The sequence below is a fragment of the Carcharodon carcharias genome, chromosome 3, assembly GCF_017639515.1.
Source record: "Carcharodon carcharias isolate sCarCar2 chromosome 3, sCarCar2.pri, whole genome shotgun sequence".
In the NCBI taxonomy this organism is placed as follows: domain Eukaryota; kingdom Metazoa; phylum Chordata; class Chondrichthyes; order Lamniformes; family Lamnidae; genus Carcharodon; species Carcharodon carcharias.
Genome location: NC_054469.1, coordinates 205,408,735 through 205,423,425, shown reverse-complemented (window position 1 = coordinate 205,423,425; position 14,691 = coordinate 205,408,735). Strand labels below are relative to the sequence as shown.

Sequence of the window (14,691 nt, the reverse complement as noted above, 5' to 3'; positions counted from 1 at the left end):
CTCACCAGCGCCCTCTAGAATCCAGAGAGCCTTCCCGGACCCCACCTTTCTCTTTGACCACTGAGTCCTGCAAGACCTGCTGCACACCGAGGACAAGTACATTCTGAGGACTTATTTCAAATGTGTCCTGAAAGAAATTGAACCCTACATGAGAAAAATTGTTGCATTTTGGATGCTAGAGGTGTGCAAAGAGCAGAAATGCAAAAAGGAAGCCTTTCTGTTGGCTGTGAATTATCTGGATAAATTTTTATTTTTGGTTCTCACTAGAAAATGGCACGTCCAGCTGCTAGGGGCAACCTGCATGTTCTTAGCATCAAAATTGAAAGAGACCCCCCTGACAGCTGAGAAACTCTGCATTTACACAGACAATTCAATCACCCCAGAAGACCTTCTGGTGCACAGGGAACTTTGTCCAAGGTGGAACGTCTGTGACAGTAAATAAGGAACCCTGTATGAATTGAGTCATTTTGTGCTGGCAATGGTTGTAGTTATTGATCAGAATTCAGTCCAGACTGATGCTCATGACTAAGCGTCTGGCGCCCTCTGGTGCAAATTTGCAAAGCCCATCCTGCTTGTATCCAAGTGCTTTCAAGTAAAGCACAGCTATAATAATTTTACAATTAAAAAAAATCTCTTGCTGAGTTTTCTGTGACAACCACCTGCAAGTGCAGAAGATTCTTTTATAGATAAAGGAATTAGTTGTTTGTGATGAGTATTGAAATTAACCCTGCTTGGGTACAAAGAAAAATTTGAGTTGTCTCTTTGATTATATGAGTAGTCACTTATTTACAATTCTCTTATGATTTATTTCAGAATATTTGTGGATGACTTTTCACCAAATGTGCCAGGCAGTAAATTGACATGGTCAGATCAACCATCCAATTTTACAAACAGAGCACTGCATGCCTGGGCTATAAACTGGGCTTAATTTGTCACCACTTTGTCCAGTGTTTTCTTTCTTTCAGCTGCTGCAGATTAAGGTGCCAGAAAAACACTCTCTTCATCTTGTACTGGTTAAATTTTAGATCCAGTACTTTCAACGTCTGATGTTAAGGTAACTGCAATTTTCCAAGCAGTACTGTAATCGAGCCTCTGGTTGGATGTGGCATGAACATAGTTTGCGTACATTACACCGAATTTCCTCTTTAAGGACCTCCCAATTCTTCTGACGTTTCTTGAAGACTTATTTCACTGTCAGTCTCTGTGTGATAGTTGAAACAAGATTCGACCGTCCGTCTGCTAACATATTCTCCATGTTCTGATCACGAAACTAGCTCAAATGCATCCACAATAAAGTAATTAACCAGGTACAATCCATGCTGAATAAGCCTTTGACACTTCTTTTAAATACCTTGTCTGAATAGCCACAGTTAGCACTGTGCTCAAATACTGGGATATTCAGTGAGGCACCCGAATGAGCGGTAGTAAATTGTACAGTTGTACAGCCTCACCTGAAAGGGATGTTTCCAGTCATGTTGGGGCGAGAGTGATAGGCACCCAAATCACACCAGCAATGCTGTTGGATGGAAAGATTGCCCTTATGTCTACTTATCAAATTTTCAGCAGTTTTAAGTTACCCCTTTGTCTGCAGCAATGGTAATGCTGTTGAATATCAAGGGGAGATGGTTAGATTCTCTTTTGTTGAAGATGGTCATTGCCTGGTATTTAAGTGGCAAGTAACATTTGCACCACACATCAGCCCAAGCCTGAATGTTGTCCATATGCTTCCATATCTGAGGTGTCACAAATAGTATTGAACACTGTGTGATCATACCCGCTTCTGACCTTATGTTAGAGGGAAGATTATTGATGAAGCAGATGAAGATGATTGGGCCTAGGACATTACCCTGAGGAAATCCTTCACTGATGTCCTAGGGCTGAGATGATTGGCTTCCAGCAGCTACAACCATTTTCCTTTGTACTAGTATGACTCCAGCCAGTGGAGTGTTTTCTCCCTGATTTCCATTGACTTCAGTTTTGCCAGGGATCCTTGATGCCACACTCAGTCAAATGCTGCTTTGATATCAAGGGCAGTCTATTTTACCTCTCCTCTGGAGTTCAGCTCTTTTATCCATGTTTGGACTAAGGTGGTAATGAGGTCTGGAGCTGAATGGCCCTGATGGAACCCAAACTGAGCATCGGTGTGCAGGTTGTTACTGAGCAAGTGCTGCTTCATTGCACTGTTGATAATTCCTTCCATCAGTTTGCTGATGATTGGACATCATTGGACAAATGAAATAAGAGCAGAAGTAGGCCATTCAGCCCCTCAAGTCTGTTCTGCCATTCAGTAAGTTCATGGCTGATCTGTTTGTGTTTTGAGTTCCACATTCCCTGATAACCTTTGATTCCCTTACCTAACAAGAATCTATCTACCTCTACCTTAAAAATATTCAGTGATGTCGCCCAGCCTGTCCAACCTATCCTCATAAGACAACCCAATCATCTGGGTATCAATCTAGTAAACCTCCTCTCAACCACCTCCAGCACATTTACATCTTCCTTAATTAAAGAGATCAACTGCACATAGAATTCCAGGTGTCATCTCACCAATGCCCTTTTTAACTGAAGCATCACATCCTTACTTTTATGTTGAATTCCTCTCGTAATAAAGGATTACATTTCATAAGTCTTCTTGATTACATGCTGTAGCTACATACTAACTTTTTGTGACTCATGCACGAGAACACCTAGATCCCTCTGCATCTTGGAATTCTGCAGTCGTTTTCCATTTAAGTAATACTTTGCCTTTTTATTCTTCCTGCCAAAGTAAACCACTTCACAATTTTCCCACATTATACTTCATCTGCCAGATTTTTGCTCATTCACTCATCTATATTTGTCTGCAAGCTCCTTATGTCTTTTTAACAACATACTTTCCTACATATCTTTGTATTGTCTGCAATTTTAGCTATCATGCCTTTGCTCTGCTCATCTAAATCATTGATGTAAATTGTAAAATGTTGAGGCCCCAGCACAGACCCCTGTGGAACTCTCCTCGTCACATCCTGTCAATCAGACAAAGACCCACTTATGCATACTCTCTGTTTTCTGCCAGCCAGACAATCTTCTATCCAGGCTAATATGTTACCCCCACACTATGAGCTTTTATTTTCTGCAATAATCTTTGGTATAGTACTTTATCAAATGCTTTCTGGAAATCCAAGTACAGTACATCTACATAATCCCCTCTATCTACCACACATGTTGCTCCTTCAAAGAACTCCAATAAATTAGTTAAACACGATTTCCATTACATAAAATCATGCTGACTCTTCCCGATTATCTTGAGCTTTTCTCAGTGCCCAGCTATAACCTCTTTAGTGATCAATTCTAACACCTTCCCCCGACAGACCTCAAGTTAACTGGTCTATAGTTTCCTGTTTTCTGCCCTGTTCCCTTTTTGAATAGAGGGGTTACAATTGCTACTTTCCAGTAGGTGGTATTTAATCGGATTTATTTTTTGCTGCCTTTTGTGGACAGAACATCCCCGGGCAATTTTCCACATTCCTACATTTTCCACATTGAGCTTCATTCGCAATTCATCAAATGATGGGTCAATCATTACCTCAGGTTTGGAATGACAAGTAGCAGGTAATACTCCTACAACATAAATATAGGCAATGTTCATTTTCCACAGGAAAAGGGCAGCTACTTATCACTAACTATTAATGGTAGCACCATCACCAGGCTTCACATGTATACATAGGGTGTGTAGGCTGCACTCCCTTTTTAGTTATTTGAAAAACCTTTTATTGAAGTTTTGTTTGCACTTCAGCCCCACGCTCCTGATCTATGGGCACCCGGTGCGGAAGGGGGTCGGGAAGGAGGAGGACCTCCTCTTGAACCTGCTCCTGGGCCTGGCCAAGTTGGCCATTAACAGGTCCAGGCAGCGGGCGATCGACGGGGGAGTCCCGCCCGATTGTTTGTCCCTCTTCCGTGGCTACGTTCGCTGCCGGATGTCCCTGGAGAAGGAGCACGCGGTGTCTGCTGGCACTCTCGAGGCCTTCCGTGCTCGGTGGGCACCGCGGGGACTGGGGTGTTTTGTTGACCCCTTTAATCACATTTTGATTTAAAGTTTGTAAGTTTCCTTTAAACTTTGTTCTTGGTTTTACAGCTGACCTGAATTAGGGGCTGTGCCTGATTTATCCCAATTTTGTTGATTTGGTTTTCATTTAAAAGATTATCACCAGGCTTCATATAAGCAACATCCTGGGAGGATTGATGGGGGCATCATTGACTAGAGGCTTATATGGACGAGCCAATGGAGCTGATAAGTAGCTTATGTCTTGGCTTCCCAAAGCCACACCAGCACCTATAAAATTCAAATCAGGAATGTGATGGAATGTGCATTACTTTCTTAGTTGGATGGAACTGCCACAAAACTGAAGAAACTCACTACCATCCAGTACAGAGTCGACTGTTTGTCATTGCCATAGTCACTGGACTCAGTAACCACCGCTCCACCAACAGTGCGTTGTAGCTGCTGTATGTACCTATGGGGTGCACACAGCAAGGTTAGTTTTGGCAATATCTCCTCCTTTTTGTAACTTCTAGTACCAATTGGACAGAGCAGTAGGATCATTGGGAACATCAACAAAACCAAGTTCCTCTTTAAATTTCAGAGCATCCTGACTTGGACATAAATTATTGTTCCTGCATAATAAATGGGCCAAGATCCCAGAAATTCCCACCAAACACTATTGTGTGGGAAAACACCATCACCACAAGGTCTGTAGAGGTTAAAGAGGAAAGCAGTCAGCATCTTCCCAGGGCAACCACCAATGGGCAAGTAAGATCCAGCTGTAACAGAGTTGCCCACATCCCATGAACACATTTTAAAATTAAGGTCACTCTTCCAGTAGGGAAAGCTCTTTTCCAGTATGCACCACCAGCTATGCCAAAATGGAAAACCCGTTCCTACACTTTTTTTCAAGATGTGATTTTCCATTACTGTCCTTTAGTTATACCCTGTTCTGCCATCATTTCACAAAAGGGATTTATGATGATGAGAAGTTCTGCCACAACCCATCCATATCGTTTGTTGGGTGGGATTAGCTTTCTGCTTTTTAAAAAAACAATTTTTATAATAAAATCCAATGTGGTACAACTGCCAGATTTTAATTACTGGACAATGCGCAAAACCTCGTCCCTTTATCTATAATGGAGTCAGCCTCCCTCGAGTTCCGCCCTGTCCCTCTGCGCACCTGTACTCACACGTCACTCCGATCCTTCGAAACCTCAGGGAGGCAACCACTTTTTAGTTAGGTTTCGATTTCTTCGCAGTGGAGAGGCTGCGTTGCGGGAGCTTCTCTCATTGGCTGCTGAGTGGAGAGGAGGAGTGAGCGCTTGGGCGGAAACATCTTTTAACACGTTGAGGAATCGAAACCGAACAGTATCGGGGCGATGAGTCAGTATTGACTCAGCTGGATTCTCAGTTAAAGCTCCTTCAGCTTCTCGGTTGATGCTGCGGACGAACGGAAGAGGTATTTGAGGGGCCGATTACGCGGTCAGGTAACGATCATTCTATTTGGTGACTGTTATACTTTCTCTTAGTAATGTTCTCTGCCCTCTTATTTCAATTTTTTTCATAATGTTTTTCATAATTGTTGGTGGTATCCATTTTGTTTTAAGTTCACTGTGGTTGTTTAAAAGAGGGGATTGTTTTGTGCACGTCGTGAATTTGATCATTTTCCTTCCAAAAGAACACACACAAGGGCAGCAGCTGGGGAAAAAAATGGAAAATATTATTTCCAAGGGCACGTCGCTAAGGGAGTCCCATAGGGCTAGCGATTGATATCACTGTTAGCTTATGCACGAAAAAATAATCTGGCATACATATATATATATGTATAAAATATACATCTATATATGTGATATGAGGTACATATAAAATATTGTGGAGCATCACCTCTTACCGAGTTGGGTGTTGAGTCTTTGTTGGCTGCCGCCAAATAAGAAGACTCTTCAACAATTTATATTTACATCCCAAGGCATTTAACACGGGCACCATAAGCCCATTTTAGGGTCGGATGACCAAAAGATTTGTCAAAGAAATAGGTTTTAAGGAGTGTAGGGTTACCAACCCTCCAGGATTGGCCTGGAGTCTCCAGGAATTGAAGCTCAGTCTTCAGGACGTTGCTGGGTGCAATCCTGGTAGAGGATGTGTGCCAGGCGAGCTAAGTCCACAAGGGGAAATTTGGCCACATCTTGACAGCGGTTTTGCAATTTGTATTTATTATGAGAAAAACATCTTTTGAATCCATGCGAATACACGTGGAAGTCTGTGTAAAACAGAACAGGTAAGCCATGTTGTTTCATGCCGTGGAACTGAGTTATGACCTACTTGAAAATGAGTGCTGATCTACTTGGAACGGACACAAAAGCAAAATACTGCCAGTGCTGGAATGGAAAAGCCTGTGTTAATTGCTCTCCAAAAACTGTTATAATTCTTTTAATATTTTAATGAACCATTACACTAAATCTTTGTTACTGGTAAGACAGTAGGGTTGCTTCCCACTTCAACCATTGGTGTATTGTATCCCATTGCTTTTCAATAATATAATCATTCAAGCAGAACATCAAATTGAGTTCTTTGATCATGTAATACATTTCCAAAATAACTCCTAAATTGTTTGAAACAAGGTTTTAATCTCTCATTAAGAAATATCAATGCATTATGTTGAGTATACAGCACAGAAACAGGCCATTCAGCTGATGCTGGTATTCATGCTTCATTCCAGCTTCCTCCCATCTTCACTCAGCTAAATCTACCATTGTAACCGTCTGTTCCCTGCCCTGCTTAAATGCTTACCTAGCTTCTCCTTACATGCATCTATTATTAATTTCAACAACGCCCTGTGGTAAGGAGTTCCATGTTCTCACCACTCTTTTTGAATAAAGCAATTTCGTCTTAACTTCCTATTGAATTATCTTATATTGATGGCCTCAAGTTATGCCCTTCCCCACAAGAGGGGACAGTTTCACTGTATTCACTTTATCAAAATCTTTCAATTTTATTGGGCCACCTCTCAGCTTTATTTATTTTTCTTGAGAGAGAGAGCGAGAGACACCAAGCCTGTCAATCCTTTCCTAACATGACAAATCTACTGGAATTTTTCAGGATGTAACTAGTAGAGTTGATGAGGGGGAGCCAGTGGATGTCGTTTATTTGGACTTTCAGAAGGCTTTCGACAAAGTCCCACATAAGAGATTGGCATGTAAAATTAATGCACATGGGATTGGGGGTAGTTTATTGAGATGGGTAGAAAACTGGTTGGCAGACAGGAAACGCAGAGTAGGAATAAACGGGTCTTTTTCCGAATGGCAGGCAGTGACTAGTGCGGTACCGCAGGGATCAGTGCTGGGACCCCAGATATTCACAATATATATTAATGATTTAGATGAGGGAATTAAATATAATATCTCCAAATTTGCAGACTAAGCTGGGTGGGAGGGTGAGCTATGAGGAGGATGCAGAGATGCTTCAGTGTGATTTGGACAAGCTGAGTGAGTGGGCAGATGTATGGCAGATGCAGTATAATGTGGATAAATGTGAGGTTATCCATTTTGGTAGCAAAAACAGGAAGGCAGATTATTATCTGAATGGCTATAACTTGAGAGAGGGGAATGTGCAACGAGACCTGGTAGTCCTTGTACATGGTATGTTGGCCTTCATAGCCAGCGGATTCAATTACAGGAACAGGGATCTCTTGCTGCAATTGTACAGGTCCCTTGGTGAGACCACACCTGGAATATTGTGTGCAGTTTTGGTCTCCCTATCTGAGGAAGGATGTACTTGTTATAGAGGGAGTACAGCGAAGGCTTACCTGAATGATTCCTGGGATGGCGGGACTGACATACAAGGAGAGATTGAGTTGGTTAGGATTCTATTCGCTGGAGTTCAGAAGAATGAGGGGGGATCTCATAGAAACCTATAAAATTCTAGCAGGACTAGACAGGGTAGATGCAGGAAGGATGTTCCCGATGGTGGGGGAGTCCAGAACCAGTGGTCACAGTCTGAGGATATGGGGTAGACCATTTAGGACTGAGATGAGAAGAAATTTCTTCACCCAGAGAGTGGTGAGCCTGTGGAATTCATTACCACAGAAAGTACTTGAGACCAAAACATTGTATGCTTTCAAGAAGGAGTTAGATATAGCTTTTGGGGCGAAAGGGATCAAAAGGTATGGGGAGAAAGCGGGAACAGGCTATTGAGTTGGATGATCAGCCATGATCATAATGAATGGCGGAGCAAGCTCGAAGGGCTAAATGGCCTACTCCTGCTCCTAGCTTCTATGAATTTGTGCCCTGAATTCATAAGTAATGAGTCCACTAACACCTTTAGAGATTTTAAAAATAAAAATTAAAACATTTATTTACAAAAAAAAAGATTTGAAGCGTAGACATAAGATTACTATAAGAAATCCCTAATTAACCTGACTCCCAACTACAGGACTGGTAATCCAGAGACCCAGGGTAATGCTCTGGGGTCCCGGATTCGAATCCCACCATGGCAGATGGGGGAGTTTGAATTCAATAAAAAATCTGAAATTAAAAGTCTAATGATGACCATGAAACCAATGCCATTTGTCGTAAAAACCCATCTGGTTCACTAATATCCTTTAGGGAAGGAAATCTGCTGTCTTTACCTGGTCTGGCCTGCCTGTGACTCCAGACCCACAGCAATGTGGTTGATTCTTAAATGCCCGCTGACCAAGGGCAATTAAGGATGGGCAATAAATGCTGGCCTAGCCAGCGACAACCATATCCCATGAAGGAACTAATTTAAAAAAAAAACACCCCCTTTAAGGCAACAGTCCAACATAGGTTTTAAATTTACATAGGCAAGGCAGCAGTATGCATTGAAAAAAAATTATTTGTGATGTGTACAACATGTAAAATCTACAATGATTGGTGGGGAAAATATGACAAACCAGCATGATATAAATATCAGCGAGTCATCTCCTCAAATACCTAATATGCAAATATACTGAATAGTTAGTATAGAGTAATGCTGTGTACCACAGCACCACTAGACAGTGGAATTCCAAAGGCTTTCCTCCACCTTTTGGTTATTGGACAAGGCAGACATCTGAAAAAGTGGCCGGAAGCTTCCCCAAGGCTGTTTTACACAGTCCTTTAGATCTAACATGACCCCCTCAACATAGCCTTCCATTCCTCTTTATATATGTCTCTCTCTCTCTTTAATCTGTAAATTCCAATATTCTATAAGTTTTTGGAAATTCACTTTTCCCCATAATATAAAAATCTTTCATCTTGCCAATATGGTCAGTACCTTTGGGAAAAATAAATACACTGCTTGGCTTTGCTTATCTTGTTAGTTGTAAACATTCTATCACCCCTTTAAAACCCAAACAACCTATCTAAAACTGCAAATTTCCTTCACATCCTACATACTAAGCCTTCATTCATGCTTACTCATTAGCATATCAAATGCCTTTTACACTTAATTTCAAGCTTGCAGACAATCTGACTCTAATTCAATTAAATCAGCTACACAGACAACCATCCACATTCATACCCATGAACCTACTTTACAATAAACCACAATAATATAATAAAAAAAATGTTAGTTTCATGACAACCAGATATAAAAATATTGAAAATGGAGGGGAGAAAAGGCTGTCTGTCTGACAGTCAAGCATCATCCAATTGGGTAATGAGCCTTTTTGCTTTCTAATTGGCGTAGGAAGGCAGTGTGTCACAAATATGGATATGTTGGCTAATGGCAAGAGCTTGGGACAAGTCATATGATTTAATCATAGTTGGCAACCCCAAAAGAATGTCGTAAAGAAGGGAGATGAGGTGGGGAAGAAATTCCAGAGCTTGGGGCCTAGACTGCTGAAGGCACAGCTATCAATGGTTTAAAATTGGGGATGTTGGAGAAGCAAGAACTAGATGAGTGCAGATATCTTGGAGTGGTGGGCTGAAGAAGATTATAGAGAAAGGGAGGGATGAGGCCATGAAGGGATTTGAAAACAAGGATGGGAATTTTAAAATCAGGACCTTGCTTGACTTGGGAGCCAATTTAAGTCAGCAAGCATAGACTTGATAGGTGAATGGAACTTCATTGTGAACTAAGTGACAAGCAACAGAGTTTTGGATGACCTCCAGTTTAGAGGGTAGATTGTGGGAGGCCAATCAGGAGTGTGTTGGAATAGTCAAGTCTGGACATAAAGGCAAGAATGAGAGTTTCAACAGCAGATGAGCTGAGGCAGGGGCAACATTGGGTGGTGTTACGGAGATGAAAGTAGGTAGTGTTTGTGGTCGAAATCTCGTCTTGGGGTCAGATATAGCTAGGAGACAGAGTTTGCAGTTCACAATGAAATATGAATCAATTTTATTGTTACCTTTTATTATATCTAATTTTATGCCATGTGGGAGGAGTTTTTTAAGCTCTTAATAGTTAAACTTTAAACTATAAGCATCAGTAAGGAATGGAATAGGCCACTTAACATTAAAAAAAAACTGTTTGTGATGTGTACAATGCTTGGTGGTGAAAATATGACTAACCAGCATGATATAAAATCAGTGAGTCATCTCCTCAAATACCTAATATGCAAATATACTGAATAGTTAGTATAGAGTAATGCTGATGAAAAAATTTTAGGTTTGATTTCTATTCCAGAACAAAGGAAAGGAAGTAGCTCATTTGAGGCTATTCTACATTCAATTAGATGATGGCTGATCTATATCTCAACTCCATTTACTCCACATAGCCTTACCCAATAAAAATTTTAATCAATTGCAGTCTTGAAAATTTCAACTGATCCAGCATCCACAGTATTTGGATGAGGGAGCCACAGATTTCCACTACCATTTGTGTGAAAGTGCTTCCTGATTTCATTCCTGAATGGCCTGGTTTAAATTTTTAGATTATGCTTTCATTTCCTGGGTTCCGCCGTCAGAGGAAGTTGTCTTTCTGTGTCTACCCTATCAAATCCATTCTTAATTTTAAACACCTCGAATAGATCAGCCTTCAAGCTTCTTTATTCAAGGGAATACAAGCCATGTTTATGCAACCTCAAGTTAACCCTTTAGGTCCCTGTTATCTTCTTGTTGAACCTGTACTGCACCCCTTCTAAAGCCAGTATATTCTTTCTAAGGTTTGTTGCCCAAAACTGAATGCAGTATTCCAGATGGGGTCCTGACCGATGCTTTGTACAACTGAAGCATCACTGCCTCACTTTGTGTTCCAACCTCTTTGGAATAAAGGCCAGCACTCCATTGTCATTTTGATTTATATTTAGGCACTAACATTTAGTGATTTGTGTACATGACACCTTTGTTCTTCCACAGTTTCTAATCTTTCCCCATAAAGAAAATATTCTAATTTGTCTACAAATTGTGTACAATCTCACAGTTCCCCATATTAAACACCACGTGCCAAAGTTTTGCCCATTCACTTGATTTGTCCTTCCTGCTCCCATCTGTGCTATTTACTATGCCTTCTAACTTAGTGCCATCTACAGATTTGGCAATACTTTTCTCTATTCTTTCATTCAAGTCATTAATGTATATGGTAAAAAGGCTGAGGCGATAGCAAAGGTTCCTGGGGAACAAGTTACCAGCCTTTGTCACAAGTATGATGCCAGGATCAAGTTATTAGTAATTGTATAGAAACAAAATGGCCCATCATAATACCTGGAGAATTTTTCAGTCATTTGATTGATTAATATTTCCCACTTGCTAATTGGTAGCTTTTCCTACTTTTTCACTGAATGGCAATCATCTCTCACGTAGTCAAGTGGGATATTTTGCCAAACTGGTATGATTGATTTAATAAGTATTGGTCATTTGAGCCAATCAAAAAGATGTTATTTGCACTTGCAAGGTATTAAGAACTACATGCACTTTTTTTTTCTAATAGTGTTACTGCTAGATGTTTAGCTAAAACTTTGATTAAAATAAATGTTGTGGATGAAAAGTACTGTAATTTTCTAGGACATTGCCATGGTCAGATGTCTAAAGTAAATTATGGCCAGAATTTTACATTTGGTGTGCAGGCGTAAAATGACGCACGATGACATCAGGCGTGTATCAAGATATCATCGTGAAGTCGCGCGATATTTCATTTGGCAGGTGCGTGCTGGAGTTGGCTGCGCGCCTGCTGATAATTGAAAGGCCTATTAAGGCCATTAACAAGGCAATTAACTTGAATTTTACGCTGCCTGTCCAATCTAACGGTTGACGGGCAGGCAAAAAGGCCAAGCAGACTTTACGTTTTTTAGGAAACCTCATCCACGGGCAGGATGAGGTTTCCTGAAGCTATTACAAATTAAATAAAAAGTTTCATTTGAGCTTAAAAACATGTCCCATCTCATGTGACACAGTCACATGAGGGGACACGTTTCATTGAATTTTTCTGCTCTTTATTAATTTTTTCAAAAAGCACTTCAATCTCCCTGAGGCAAGGAGCTGTCTCAGGGAGATTGAAGCGCTCTTTCGCATGCATGCGCAGATAGCATGCTAGGCCTGGCTCTCCCTCCTCCCTCCGCCTGCACAGGTAGCGCTCAGCCTTAATTGGCCCACCCATGTGAAATCGTGGTGTGGAGCCAATTGCAGGTGGTGGTCAGCTCTGCGGCCGCCCCCGCCCACTCCTGCCAAGTCCACCCAACAAATGGAAAATCCTGGCCTATATGTTAAATTCATTGGCCTGGATTTCACGGTGAGCTGCAAAGTGATGGCAGGGACATCCCTTCGGAGGAACACGTAATTACTGACAGAAACTGTATGTTCAGATGCCAGAGGTTGCCGTCAGTTTCACAATTGTAATAACACTGAATTTTGGCATCATTACAACGGAAAAATCCACGCCACTGATTCTACACAGTTACGTCTCATTCAACAAAGCATAACATTTTCAAATAAAAGTATAGGCTGGAATTTTCCGACCCTGCCATGGTGGGACATCGCCAGAAAATGCAGTGAGCCAGCCAGAGGTCTATTGATTTCAGGGCACTGGTAAATCCCACCAAAATGCTGGATAAAAAGGACTTCCATAGGGTCCTGATGTGCATCTTCAATTGTACACTTGGTCTCTGATGGTCGGAGGTGGGAAGGTTTGGCCAAATGATTCAGAGGTTGTCGTCAGTGCTTCTCCTAAGGTGCACATTGATGTCCCCCAGAATGCAGTTAATTGGAAATCACTGGACTGGCAAAAACTTCTACTCTTAGACTTTTAGTCTTGCTGTAAAACCCTTGAAAAGTTACACCCTATTGAATAAGGTGTAACTGTGTTTTTAATGGTGCACTAAAAATAGAAAGTTCATAATAACTGCTGAACAGACTCACTAGTCCTGAAAGAGTAATTATATTTGATTGTCAAATTTCTTCATTGTGATAAATTCTACACATTTGAAAATATTTGTTCTTCTAAGTTTGTTTCATTTTATCTTTACCTCTATCCCATTTGTATCCCCCAATCATTAATTTTGCTAAAATAAAAGTGAAGGGATTTAGTGGTTTTTAATTCCTGATTTGCTGTCTGTGGGAATACTTCAGTGTGATTGTCTACTTACCGTGCTTGATGAAAACACTGCTGCTGAATGCCTGGAGATCTCCTTCACTTGGCAGCAGATTCAAGCTGATAACAGGATAGGTGGAATTCATGTCACAGAGATCACTAGATCTTTGTGGTCTGCTTTCTTCAAGGTGTGCGCAAAAGCCGAAGTTTTACTGCAAACAGCAAGGTCTGGGCCTAAGATTTCCACCTGTGAGGACTTCAACAGGATATCCTTTGGAGGAATGGGGAATCAATGACAGTAACTTCTGTTTTTAACTGTACATGTGTGGAGATGTGAGTTGCTGTCATGTTTACAAAGTAATGATGGCAAACACTGACAATTTTAGTGTCATTACAACTGTAAAGTCTAGGCCAATATTTCCAACTGATAATTTTTCCTAAATAAATATAGGTTTCAGACGTGGCCTCCGCTATCATTGTAGATGTTCGCAGCACAGGAGGAGGCCATTCTGCCTGGTGTGTGCATGTGCGCATGTCTGTATTCTTTCTTCACTTGAGCAGTCCCAAACTAATCCTATTGCCTATATTCTCCCCATTAATTCTTATTTTGTTTTCATTCAGCTATCCACTTTCTCATAAGATTCAATGGTTTCTGCCATTTATTGTCCCTGAACAGGTGATGGTGAGCCGCCTTTTGCAGTTTGATACAGTGGAGCGGCTTGCTAGCCTACTTCAGGGATTTTCAAAATCAGGTTAACTAATGTTAGCTTTGTATTTCCAGCTTATTAAAATTGAATTCAAATCATTAAGTTACCATGATGGGATTTGATCTCATGTATTCTGGATTACTAGACATTATTCTGTCTCAAGTTATGGTTTATCAACTGATGGTTTGACCACAACTAATGTTAGACTAAAAACAGAAAATGCTGTTAAAAACTCAGCAGGTCTGACAGCATCTGTTGGAAGAGAAACAGAATCAATGTCTTATGTCCACATGACTCAACTTCAGTGATTTCGTCAGAGGGCACAACTAAAATTAGAACTAGGCCGCCTTAGGGATTATGTCAGGAAGCACTTCTTCACGTAAAGGATAGTGGAAATTTGGAACTCTGTCCCTAAAATGTTGTTGAGGCTGGGAGTCAATTGAAAATTTCAAAACCGAAATTGATAGATATTGGTGAGGCAAGGGTAACAGGATTGCA

The 14,691-nt window shown here is 40.9% G+C and overlaps 1 protein-coding gene across 2 annotated transcripts in view; it reads left to right on the top strand.

Annotated features, from left to right (window-relative positions):
- The first annotated feature begins 5,357 nt into the window (after positions 1-5,357).
- The window catches only part of LOC121276534 (NFX1-type zinc finger-containing protein 1-like), a 65,511-nt gene continuing 56,177 nt past the window's right edge, over positions 5,358-14,691 (top strand). For both annotated transcript variants that reach the window (XM_041185069.1, XM_041185068.1), the window contains exon 1: positions 5,358-5,511. The gene's annotated coding sequence lies outside the window, so the exon portion shown is untranslated. The remainder of the gene's footprint in view (positions 5,512-14,691) is intronic.